The sequence below is a fragment of the Muntiacus reevesi genome, chromosome 12 (assembly GCF_963930625.1).
Source record: "Muntiacus reevesi chromosome 12, mMunRee1.1, whole genome shotgun sequence".
Taxonomy (NCBI): Eukaryota; Metazoa; Chordata; class Mammalia; order Artiodactyla; family Cervidae; genus Muntiacus; species Muntiacus reevesi.
Genome location: NC_089260.1, coordinates 17,437,247 through 17,449,867, shown reverse-complemented (window position 1 = coordinate 17,449,867; position 12,621 = coordinate 17,437,247). Strand labels below are relative to the sequence as shown.

Below are 12,621 nucleotides of genomic sequence, written 5' to 3'. Positions count from 1 at the left end.
TGCCTCTGGATTGGGTCTTCATACTCGCGGTGGTGACTAATTAATCTTCCCGGAACAATCAAAGAGGACCTCGTCGTGGGTGAGCCATCTGGAGATGCCTTGGGTTGACTTGGACTTCAGGGAAGCTGAGGGGAAGAAAATGGGAGATGACTCATCCGTGAGATGAAACACAAATATTGCACTTATTCAAGGAAGGTTGTGGTGCTTGGGGCGGTAACTTTTCCTCGTGCTTGTTAGTGGTTCCAGGTGGTCCACTTCCCCCTTCCACACCCCAGAGTCCACACTCATCATTATATACAGGGACAGTGTGCAAGCCCTGCTCGCATCCCCTTGCCTGGGTCAGGGTGCTCACCCTTCAGCTGCCACGTACGGTGGCTGCAGACGGCTCCCAGGTGCCACCCTCTCTGAAGTGGTCTTGGCCATTAGGTGCCCCCTGGCCCCATCCAGGAAACCATGCCCATAGCCTATGACTGCCCAACAGGGAGTACAGGATGCAAACCCTTTGCTTCAAATTGAGTGTGGTTTATGGTCCTCAAAATCATGGCTCTCGTAGATGTGAGCCACAGCCTTGCATAGCATTTTCCCTTCTCTATTCCCTGCTTCCCCTAATCGCTTACAAGACTCCCCTCAGGCCACTGCCTCCAAATGCCACAGACTCTGAGATCCATTCTCAGAATCCCTTCCAGGAAACTGTGCAGAGACAGGAAGTTCTCTAGGCGATGTGAGAGCTGCAAAGATGTTTAAGTAGTAGTTGCTTAGTTGCTAACTTGTGTCCAGTTCCTTTGCCACCCCTGGACTGTAGCCCACCACGCTCCTCTGGTCCCTGGGATTCCCCAGGCAAGAACACTGGAGTGGGTTGCCATGCCCTCCTCCAGGGGCTCTTCCTGACCCAGGGATTGAACCTGGGTCTCCTGCACTGCAGGCAGATTCTTTACCACTGAGCCACCTGGGAAGCCCAAAAGATGTTTACAACCCAGTTCTTATTCATAAAATGCTTCTCGGTCCATTACAGAGGCAACACATTAATGTGCAAAAAGTTAAAAAAGTTAACAACAATGAAGTTACTTTGGAACATGTCACAAGGTACTAGACCATATTCAAACAAACTTTGGAGGTTGAATGGCTCAAAGGAGGATGGCAGAGACCCATGAGAAGCATGCAGGAGGAGGAAATAAGATGAACAAAAATATTAAGGAAAAACAAGGTGCAGGAGGCCCCACTGCAGTGCAGGGTTCCCGAACCTTCGTGTGCAGCAGAATTACCAGCAGGGACTGGAAAACGTGGATTACCTGCCCCACGCAGTTTCTGATTCCATAAATGTATGTTAGGGTGCAAGAATTTGCCATTCTAACAATGCTGGTGCTGCTGGCCTCGGACCACACTTTGCAAACCACTGCTATCATGAGATGGGCTTCCCGGGTGGTGCTAGTGGGAAAGAATCCTCCTACCAGTGCAGAAGATGTAAGAGATGCTGGTTCAATCCCTGGGTCAGGAAGATCCTCCTGGAGGAGGGCATGGAAACCCACTCTAGTGCTCTTGCCTTGAGAATCCCATGAACAGAAGATCCTAGCAGGCTATAGTCCATAGGGTTACAGAGTTGGACATGACTGAAGTGACTTTGCTATCATGAGATAAAGTTTGAGATATCAAGAATTTTCTTTCTCCTATGCATTATTCCAGGGTCCCCCCTGCTACCACTCAGGTAGCAGATTTCAGGGGAGAGAGGGTAGAACCTTAAAGAACAGACTGTCAAGGTCCTGGTTTCTGACCTTTCAGGAGACTTTCCTAAATCACAGGCAGAGAAGCAAGGACCTTAAAAGCTGTGATTTTCTAATGCAAGAACCAGGGCTCAGAGAGAAAAGGGTCTTGTGGGTTTTAAAAGCCTGGCTCTGAGTATCAAAAGCTAAAGTTGCCAAGACTGAGATCACAGAGTTTATACTATGAATCCAGAATCAGCAAACAGGGCCTGTCACCTGTTTTTGTGAATAAAGCTTTATCAGCACACAGTCACACCCTTTCATCCACATATTGAATAGGTGCTTTCCTGCTGCAGTGGCAGAGTTGAGTTATCACCACAGAGACAGCATGTTCCACAGAACCAACAATATTTAATAAATGAAAAAGTTTGCCAGCCTCTGCCATCAACCACAGAGTAAGGAAAATGGGGGAAGAAGAGTTTGATGTTGGGAGAGCAGTTTTCCCATCTCTGAGAAAGAAGACAAATCTGTTACTAGCTGGAGGGAAAGCAAGAAATGATTCAGGTTATGATGAGTTTCTCTCTGAGCCACCAAATGAGGATACAAGCAAAGTTAAATTCAGTTATAGGAAAAAATCTTCCATTTTTGCATTTCTGAATGATCTGTAAAATTCCTATCTTCATAGGAGTAATTTAGCAGGATCAGGATAGGAAGACAGGGAGAAAGTGAGAGAAAGGTACATGTGAGTCAAACTATAGAGCGCCCCTACGCTTGGAGGATGAGGACTGGGTGTCCAGCCCTGGCACAGAGCGGGGTCGCTGGCTGTGAAGAGCTGCAGAACCACCATCGGTCGTTCCAAACTGTCCTCCCCCCACTCCTCCGAGGCCACACCTCATGCCCGGAGAGCTGCTTTCAGGCCCTTCACCTCAACCTGGCCTCACAGCACCTCTGGGGGGCTCTTCCTGTCCCATCTTAGAGCAGAGGCACCGGAAGCTCTGAAAGTCTCCGGAACTTGTCTTGGGATCAGAACCCAGGTTTCCAACTCCCTCTTCAGGGCTCCCCCAGTTCTGCCCAAGGAAGGGAGAGGCTGGCCCATACCTCAGGATGGCGACTGCAGAACTTCCTCCTGAGCTGGGTACCTGGGTGTGAGAGAGCATAGGGCACGCAAGGAGGCTGTGGAGGATGGTTCTGTTTATAATAAAGGGAATACAATCACTCATTCATCCACTCACTCAGTCATTCACTCACTCATTCATTTTCTTGTTTCAGAGGGCCTGTCCCTCTTGACTTCTGAAGAGAACGCATTTTGACCTTTGACCTTAAAAAAAAAAATCCTTTAGACCTGTTGTTCATCCTTCATGGTTGGCCAATCACATTGGTTTTATAAAGCAGCTCGGCAGCTGAAAAAAAAGGGGGTGGAGGGAGGCATAAGGCTCTATAGTCAGGTAACTTTAGGTTTACATTCCAGCCTTATACATTTACCTGCCAAGTGACTAAGCATCTGTGCCTCAGTTACCCAGTCTGTAAGTCAGGTTAATAAGACCTGCCTTCAAGCCTGCAGGGTAACAGCATTATGTGAAAAGAGACAGGATTTTCTGCTGAGTGACCAGGTGTGAACTCCAGGTTGCTGGGCGCTGAGCTGACTGAAACAGGGGCTCCCCCTCCTCCAGGAGGAGGGCTGTGCTCGGGTTCCTGGCTGCTATCAGCATCAGTGTGCACCTCCAAGAAGCCTTTCTCTGTCGTCCAGACCACTCTCAGGATTGCAGAAGCCTACATTGTCATATGCTTACCTGGTGCTATTCTGTCCCCACCTAGAGTCCCTAAAAAAAAAAGAAAAAAAGGAAAGCACAAGGGCTGGAGTCCCTCTCCTGGAGTACAACCCGTGTATTGTTCAGCCAAGCTCAGACAGTGCCAAGCCAGGTGGGCCCCTTGGGGCTCCCCCCCTTTTTTCCAAAAATAATTAAAATATTTATTTAAAGCAATACATTTACAGCCCAAATAGTTCTACATTGTACATTTCAGGTTTAACCAACTTCATAAAAAAAATACTTGAGAACAGTTGTATCCACAGATTTAGTCTACTAAATTATTTCTTCGCCCATTCTTCTCTCTCTTTTCTTAATAACCTCTTTCAGATATAGCTCAAGGTAGAATTTATCCTCCTCATGCTCTGTCCACTGCTCTTTAGGCAGGATCTGCTGCCTCACGCCCGGGTCCAGTGGTCTCTTAATGGGAAACACTCTGTCGTTACATAGGTTCCCCGGAAGCCTTCCTATGGCTTCTTTTACACCGTCATTCTCATATATTGTATCATCTCGCATTAAGCCCAGCTTATTGAACCTGTGCTGCACCAGGCGTTGGGATGAATTCCAACATCCATATGGCATGGATTAAAGAACATGTTCTATAGGCGAAAGGGGAAATTTGTAGAGGCCAGTGTAGAACCAGAGAAGAGTAATCTCCCTGCATTCTCCTTTCACCCATAGAGAATTGTGCCCAGGGCTCAGACTCTGCTGACTGGCAGTTTGGTCTGTGTTCCATGACCAGACCCTCCCCCATGGGCCTCCCTTTGTCTAGGGTAATTTTAGGACAGCAGCTTTGACGTGGAGACTATTTAGGCAGCTCGGACCAGTGGTCTGGATCAGGGGCAGTGGGAAAGGGAGCGGTTAGGCAGGATGCAAAGAATGTTTCCTAGCCTGAGCAACCACAGCAACTCCAGGCTAGCCCCTCCCCTTCCTCCAGGCTAGCCCCTCCCCTTCCTCCAGGCTTGGGGAGCCTAGGAAGGGGAGGGAACTTTGCATCTGGTCACGCTGCACAAAAACCACCCACAGGAGGTCTTGAACAGTTGGGCCTGGACCCCAGCCTGTCTTCCCAAGTCAAACTGACAACAATGCTTACAACCAAGCTTAGGGTTTCTGGAAACACTCAACAATTCACAAAGCAGAGCTGGCTTTTAGCAGAATCATGAGATTCATTTGGGGATCAAATAGTACCTCCCTCCCTGGGAAGTGAATTGAATCAGAAATGCTCTATTTTGACTCAGTGACAGAGAGGCAAGTCTGGGTGAGACCAGATGACTAAAGGATGGTTCACAGAAGGGTTCTTATTTAATCCTATTCTTCCTACAGAGCAGAGGGTCCGTGCAGGCACTGGGCATTGATGCCACTGACAACCTTCCAGAAGGAGGGATGAATAATGCCAGCTGATGAGTCAGGCTGGCTGCAGGCACTGTGGTGAGCACCCACAAGTCCTGAGGCAAGTTGAGGTAAACTGTTGTATTCACTTTGGAATAAAATGACTAAACAGTAAGATCCAAGCCTTGTTCTGAAAGGAACAATTTGTTTAAAAATAAACTTTCCCCAGGATACTAAAGAAAAGCAATTTTTTCACATTTCCAGCAACACTTTCTACATAAAAACCTGTGTTCTCAGTGGAGACTGGAGACACAGAATGGTTGGGGAGGTGGTGGGGTCTCCTGCCTGGGAAGCCAGGAGTGTTAGGCTGAATTCTCACTGGCCTGAGATGATTTAAGTGTTGTTCTGCCTAAAAGCAAGTAACCGAACCACCAAAGGGAAAGCCTGTGTGGCAAATGACGGTGTCTTTAGCTGAGTATCTTGTTTGAGAAACCATTTATTAAGCACCAATATCCTCCTGATTAATCCTAGTAATAACTCCATGAGGTAGACATTAATATGATTGTCATTATTTTACAGGTTAAAAAAACTGTGGCAATGTCCTGCAAGAGGTGAATGGATCACCTATCACGTAGCCAGATGACTTAATATTAAAAAGAAATGAGCTCTCAAGCCACAAAAAGACATGGAACTTAAATGCGTTTTGCTAAGTGAAAGCCAATCTGAAAAGACTACATACATGCTGCATGATTCCAACTATAGGACATTCTAGAAAAGGCAAAACTCTGGAGATGATAACAAGTCAGGGGTTATGGAAGAGTGAAGGATGAATAGGTAGAGCTAGTTTACTCTGTCTGACGTTATACAAGTGAATATACATCATTATGCATTTGTCAAAACCCATAGAATGTACAACACAAAGAATAAATTCCAATGTGAACTATGGATTTTGGTTGATTGGAAAAACAAAACAAGCAAGGGAGGGATAAATTGGAAATCAGGGGTTAACAGGTACGCACTATTGTACATAAAATAAACAATAAGGACCTACTTGTAGCACAGGGAACTATTAATATCTTGAAATAACCTATAATGTGAAAGAATTATATATAAATATAATTTATATATAATTTATATATATTATATAAATATATATTTATTTATATTTATATAAATATAATTTATATAATATATTATATAAATATAACTGAATCACTTCGCTGTATACCTGCTGCTGCTGCTGTTAAGTCACTTCAGTCATGTCCAACTCTGTGCAACCCCATAGACGGCAGCCCACCAGGCTCCCCCGTCCCTGGGATTCTTCAGGCAAGAATACTGCAGTGGGTTGCCATTTTCTTCTCCAATCACTGTATACCTGAAACTTTGTAAATCAACTACAAAAAAACCAAAAACATACTGTACAACACCAGGAAATAGAAAATATAATAATTATAAATGGAATATAACCTTTAAAAGTTGGTTACAATCACTGTATTGTATGCCTGAAACTCATAAATACTATATGCCAGCTACCCTTTAATAAAAAATAAAAACAGAACAAAACTGTGGTAGGTACTTACCCACCATTCATGTTCCCTGTGCCACGCTTCCACCATCCTTCATGCTGTGCCCAGCATGCAGTGCTCAATAAGTGTTTGTCAGATGAACAACTGAATAAGTGCCTGCTAACAGACCCAACTGTATTCAGTTAGCAGGTGGACATTTCTCTTATCCCTGGGAATGAGTCAAGATTAGTTCAAATCAGTTGTGGCAACATGGCTTCCTTGTGGAGTGATTGGTCTAGGAGTGGGTGTACACCCAGTCTGGTCAATAAGACAGAGCAGAACTGACATTTAATGGGAGCATGTCAGAATAGTGGTACTAGTTATTAAAATAGTGAAATACTTCTGTACCAGGTGGTAAATACTGTTCCCCTGATCTTCTCTTCCCTTGCATCTCTTCATAATCCAGCATCTACAAGGTTACTTCTGTCATTGAAGGGGCTTCCACGACTTTGCTCCAGGGCTACATCCAGCATTTGATCTGTTCTGATTATCCAAGGAAACTTTCTAAGGAAAATTTCCCCTTGAATAGAAAAGCATATCCTTTTTGCTCATATCCTTTGTTTCTGCTGTATCACTGTTGTTGGCACCATGACAGCCATCTTGTAACCATGAGGCAATAAGATGATGATAAGACAAACAGGGCCTGAGTTCTTAACGATGCTGGTAAGCCACACTGCATCAAACCTGGAGCTGTCCTCCCTCTAGATGTGTTATTATGTGAAACAAATATCTTTCATAGAAGGTTTAAGTTGTTCTGTTATTATTCTAAACAGTACAGATTCAGGCTCAAAGGGTTAAGTAATAATCATGTTGACACTGAGTGCTAACTATGTGTCAAGTGCTATGCTAAGCTACTTGTGCCCATCATCTCCTTTGTTCTTCTCAGTAACTTTCGAGAGGTACTATTGTTATCCTCACTTTTCAGATAAGGAAACTAAGGCTTGGGAGATTTAAAAACTTCCTGGAGCTCATTAAACCAGCAAACTAGAACTTGCACCCAGCTCTAGGATGTGTACTAGAATACAAATTGTCTTTGTATTCATTTTGACTGCACACAAAGAAGACCTTGTGGGGAGATTGTTGGGGGCAGGAAGGATTCGCTTTGGGAGGGCCACTGGCCCTCAGATGGGTCCCTGGCATGTGGCAGCTTCATGGCCTGGTCCCATATCCCAAGTCTGGCCCCTGATGTGCAGGTTAAGAAATTCAATTGTCAGTTACCCCAGGCTGAGTGGGTACCAGTTACCTGCCACACAAAAAACATGAGTAAGTGGGTGAAAAGAAGAGCTATCAAGCAGATCAGGTGCAGGTGAGCACTCGCTGGCACCTTCTCTTCCTTGAGGCTTGAAGATGCAAGCACATGGAAAATTAGATTACAACCAGGAAGCTGCCTGCTAGACATGGGCTCCGAGATGACAGAGAGCTAGTGATCCTCACTGCAGATGTTCCCAGGCTCTGCAGCCCCTGCAGACAGATGGGGAACTCTCTGTGTGGTCCAAGGCGCCCACCTGCAGACACTTACATCATTGGGCTTGCTTGGATTTTGCACATTTTTCACTTGGATGTGTGAATGCCTTCAGGCAGCTTGCCCCTGGCTTCCCAACTGAAACCAAGTCATTCTCCTTCAGGGTGATTCTGCCTAGTTTGTATGCAGCCATTACAATCTTGCTTCATCATTAAACTCCCTGGAGGCAATCTTGTTTCTGACTCCTCGTTAGTCCAATACTCTACCTTAGGTCTATGTTTTGGTCCTACATGGAGTTTCATTCAAAAAAGCACCCTCTGACTGTGACAGTAAAGAAATTCTGATCTTTACTTGGGTGGCTCAGGAACACTCAAGGGAATAATCCATAGCAATCCTGGGTTGGGATGATCCCCTGGAGGAGGGCATGGCAGTCCACTCCAGTATTCTTGCCTGGAAAATCCCCATGGACAGAGGAGCCTGGCAAGCTACAGTCCATGGGGTTGCAGAAGAGTCGGACATGATTTAGTGACTAAACAACAATAACAAATGTGTCTCTGAGTTCCTCTGTTCCCTGGCTCTCATGGTCCCACACTTGCTCCAGAGTCTCCAGCAACTGAAACAAGACTCAAGCACAGGTGGCTTTTTTCTTCTTTTTGTGCTTCTTACTTTGCAGCTCTTTGTTCTATAAATTGACTCAGCCATTCTGCTAAGACCTTTGCTCTTTTCTTCCAGCTTGTCCTCTCTCTCCTGGTTCTGCATCACAAAAGCTACCCCATTAGAGGATGGGCAGGAACAGGTGTTAATAGGTTTGCATCCATCGAAATCTCCCCCAGCAGACACCAACCTGGACACTGACAACAAGATGGTGCCCATGGCAGGGTTCTGGCCTCCTCGGAGCTTCCAAGTTCTTGAAAGATACAGGTTGAGGCAACCTAGCCCAACTTGAGGGAGCTCTGATGGACAGGCGGGTGTGTGTATAGAGACAGAGGTTGGGTGCATACTGAGGACCGTGTGGACCTACTGCATGGATAATTATTGGCTGTATTGCTGCACCATCATTGGAAATTATGGCTGAGAATGTGGAGTCAGTGGAGAGAAAACCTCAAAGAGGAAAAGGGGCTACATCTTGCCTTAAGAGAAGTTGAAGTGCTTTAGTGGAAGGAAAGCGGCCTTGCCCTGGTCAGAGAGAGATAGGCAAGATTATACATCCTCCTTCCTGTCACGCCAACAAAGGAAAGGGATCAGGGCAGCAGAGAGGCCACCACTACTGGCCACAGGGACAAACTGGAGAAGTTAGTTACCTGTGCCTCTCTGTCCTGTGGGGGTGGAATAGAGGAATGGAGAGATGTGGGTGCAGCCTAGAGGAAGGGTAGGTGCAAGCTCCCAGGGGCTGACCTGTGCAGTGATGCCCCAGGATTTGTTCTGCTTCATCCATTCTCACCTCCCAGCCTCCCAAGGTTTTTTCTATTGCAAATAGTGTGGCTATAAACATCCTTGGACATTAGCCTAGGTGCTTTAGCTTCTATGGGGTAGATTCGCAGGAATGAAACTGCTGAGTCAAAGCTTTGATTTTTTTTTTAAATTGTAATAGATGTTGTCAGATTGCTTTCCTAAATGCCTACAACTATTCGCCATCCCACAAACAATGCAAGAGAGTTCCTTTTTCTCTGCATGGTTCAGTCACTCAGTCGTGTCCAACTCTTGCCACCCCATGGACTGTAGCCCGCCAGCCTCCTCTGTCCGTGGGATTCTCCAGGGAAGAATACTGGAGTAGGTTGTCATTTCCTTCTCCAGTGGATCTTCCTGACCCAGGAATTGAACCCGGGTCTCCTGCATTTTAGGGAGATTCTTTACTGACTGAGCTATGAGGGAAGTCCAATTTCTCTGCATAACTGCCATCAAAGGTGTTCCAGCTATTTTCACTTTTTCCAGTGTGGTGGATATAAAATTACTTTAATCTGCATATCCCTGGTGAGTTTTGGGCATCTTTTCAGATGTTTGTTGCTATTGAGATCTGCTTTCTCTGAGTTATTAATTTTTCTTTCTTTTCTTTCCTTTATTTCTTTTCTCTTATTTTTTGATACTTTCTTTTCAATTGTATATTACTTGTATATTATAAATATGTATGTATGTTATACATTAAATATTTCTTATTACAAATGTAATATTTATTATAAGTTTGTGTATGCTATATATATGTATATTTGCATAAGTACAAATAAATATTAATATTATAAATATTTTACTCTGAAGATCTATGCCCTTCAGCTTGAGAAAATTATTTTCTGCTATTTGATGATTTTCCACTCTTATTTTCCATGTTCACTGTTTCTGGAACTCATGAATCACCTTGAAGTCCTGCAGGCAGGCAGTTGGGAAGGGAAGATGGAGGTGAAGTGGGAAGAGCAGGGACAAGGTGGAACCACAAGCATGAGTTGAGCCCCGCGGCGAGGACAGAGTGACACCAGTGCCTGTTCTTGTCACCTTGACCCTTTGCTGTGACTTTGGGTGTCTGCCAAACACACACCTGGCCCCCAGGAGCCAGAGAGGCTAAAAGTGGAGCAGGAGCTGCTCATCAGATGAAAGTGAAAGTGAAGTCGCTTAGTCGTGTCCAACTCATTGTGCCCCTTGGACTGTAGCCCGCCAGGCTCCTCTGTCCATGGGATTGTCCAGACAAGAATACTGGAGTGGGTTGCCATTTCCTTCTCCAGGGTATCTTTTTGACCCAGGGATCGAACCCAGGTCTCCCCCATTGCAGGCAGATGCTTTAACCTCTGAGCCACCAGGGAAGCCCACTTATCTGATAAGCGCACAGATAACTCAAGCTACAAATTGGTAGCCACTTCACTTCCACCCTCCAAATTACGCCACTCTCTCTTGTGGCCAACCCCAACCAAAATATACAGGGAAGGGAATTCTGGGAAATGTAGTTCAGTCGAGCCAAGTGGGTTAGTCACAAAGCCACCACAGTTTTCTTTGAAATCTTACTTAACACTCATATACCACACGTATAACTATATGCCAACTACTGTGCTAAACATTGTGTGTATATTAACTCATTTATTTTTTTATAATGCTCCTAACAAGTGGCTATTGTTATAAATATTCCCATTTTGCAGAGGGAGAAACTGAAAATAGAAAGGCTAAGTAAGCTGCCTAAGGCACACAGCAGGTAAGTAGGAGAGCTGGGCTATAAACCCAGAGAATCTGACTCCAGGGTTTGCACACTATGCCACAGCACAAAGGCAGCATTGTGCCCTGGCCAAGTAGATATTTAAAAGTGAAAACTAGTGAGCTGTAGAGCTTTATGTGGGGAGTTATTTGATTGGTTGTGTTTTTATTTTGGACTCTCCCACAAATTTGTTGAATTTTGTGTGTATTTACGCTAAGGAATGTGTGTTCCAGTAAACAGAGGGTCAAGATGAAATAGACTGCTCAAAAAAATCTGCATTTTGTCCTCTCTTGATTCCTGTGCCCTCACCTCTCAAGTGCAGGCAATGCCAGCAGAAGGATGAGGTGGGCTTTCAGGGGGCCACCTCAAGGCCCCTCCTGTCTCTCTGCAGACTCCAGGTTCCCAGGACTGAGATCGCCCCAGAGGTGCCTCTGCATCCTGAGCCTCTCTCTGTGAAGTAGAAAGGTGAGCTAACAGAGCCCACTTGGCCCTGGGTGCTATTCCCCTGGCATGGAGGAGAAAGCACAGGGTGCCTCTATGCTTAGGCATAGCCTGGTCTTCAACAAGGAACCTGAATCCCGCACAAAATGGCAAGCTGCCTCCCCATGCCTTTTCCCTGGTGACTCAGCAGTAAAAAGTCCTCCTGAAATGCAGAAGAGGAGGGTTTGATCACTGGGTTGGAAGATCCCCTGGAGGAGGAAATCGCAACCCACTCCAGTATTCTTGTCTGGGAAATCTGAAGGACAGAAGAGCATGGCGGGCTACAGTCCATGGGGTCGCAGGAATCGCACACAACTTAGCGACTAAACCGCCACCACCACCAAGTAGGTCATTAGAAGGGGTGGGGGTAGCAACCTTGGTTTCCGACATTTTATAACCCTGGCCTCCTGCTCTGAAGCTCCTCACCCATGTGTACATAACCCTGGTGTTCCCAGGGGTGAAGGTTGAGTGTGGGGTCACCTGGCCCCCTTAGCCCCGCTCAGGAGCCAGGGATCAGACCTCTCTCCGGGAACAAAACCTTCACTCCCGGGTCCTACCTGGGGCTGCTGTGGGCAGTGCAGGAGGTCACAGAGAACCTCCGGCCTGGCTTCCCCGCACTGATACCCAAGCCTGAATTCAGGGGTAGTATGCTGGAATGGATGTTGGGACTGGATGACTGAACCCTTGTCTGCTCAGCAGCTGCCCCGCCCCCTCCCCCGAGCCCCCACAGTGGGTGTGAGAAGGCAGATTAGCGCCTGACGGCAGTGATCCTCAAACTAGAATACACAGCAGGATCCCCTGGAGGGTTTAGGCCACCAGCCCCGCCCCCAGAGCGTCCGAGGCTTGCGACTGTGCATTTCTTACAAGTTCCCAGTCGCTGCAGCTAACCTCTGCCAGGAGGATCCCGCTTGGAGAACCACCTCTGCGGAACACATTGTCCTCTGAGGCATGACACCCTTCCAATTCGCACTGCTAAACCGCTGCTGCCAACCCAGCCCGGGGCTAGCGGGGGTGGGACGGGGGATCAGCCTGGAGGCCGGCCTTCCCTGCCCACTGGCTCCCAGCACGGAGTTGCCCTGCATCAGCAAAAGCCGCCAGGGAGGCCCTGGCC

General features: G+C 46.5%; 1 pseudogene; it reads right to left on the bottom strand.

The window, feature by feature from the left end:
• Window positions 1–3,783: 3,783 nt before the first annotated feature.
• LOC136145145 (cytochrome b-c1 complex subunit 7 pseudogene) lies at window positions 3,784–4,018 on the bottom strand (annotated as a pseudogene).
• Between the last annotated feature and the right edge of the window lie 8,603 nt (window positions 4,019–12,621).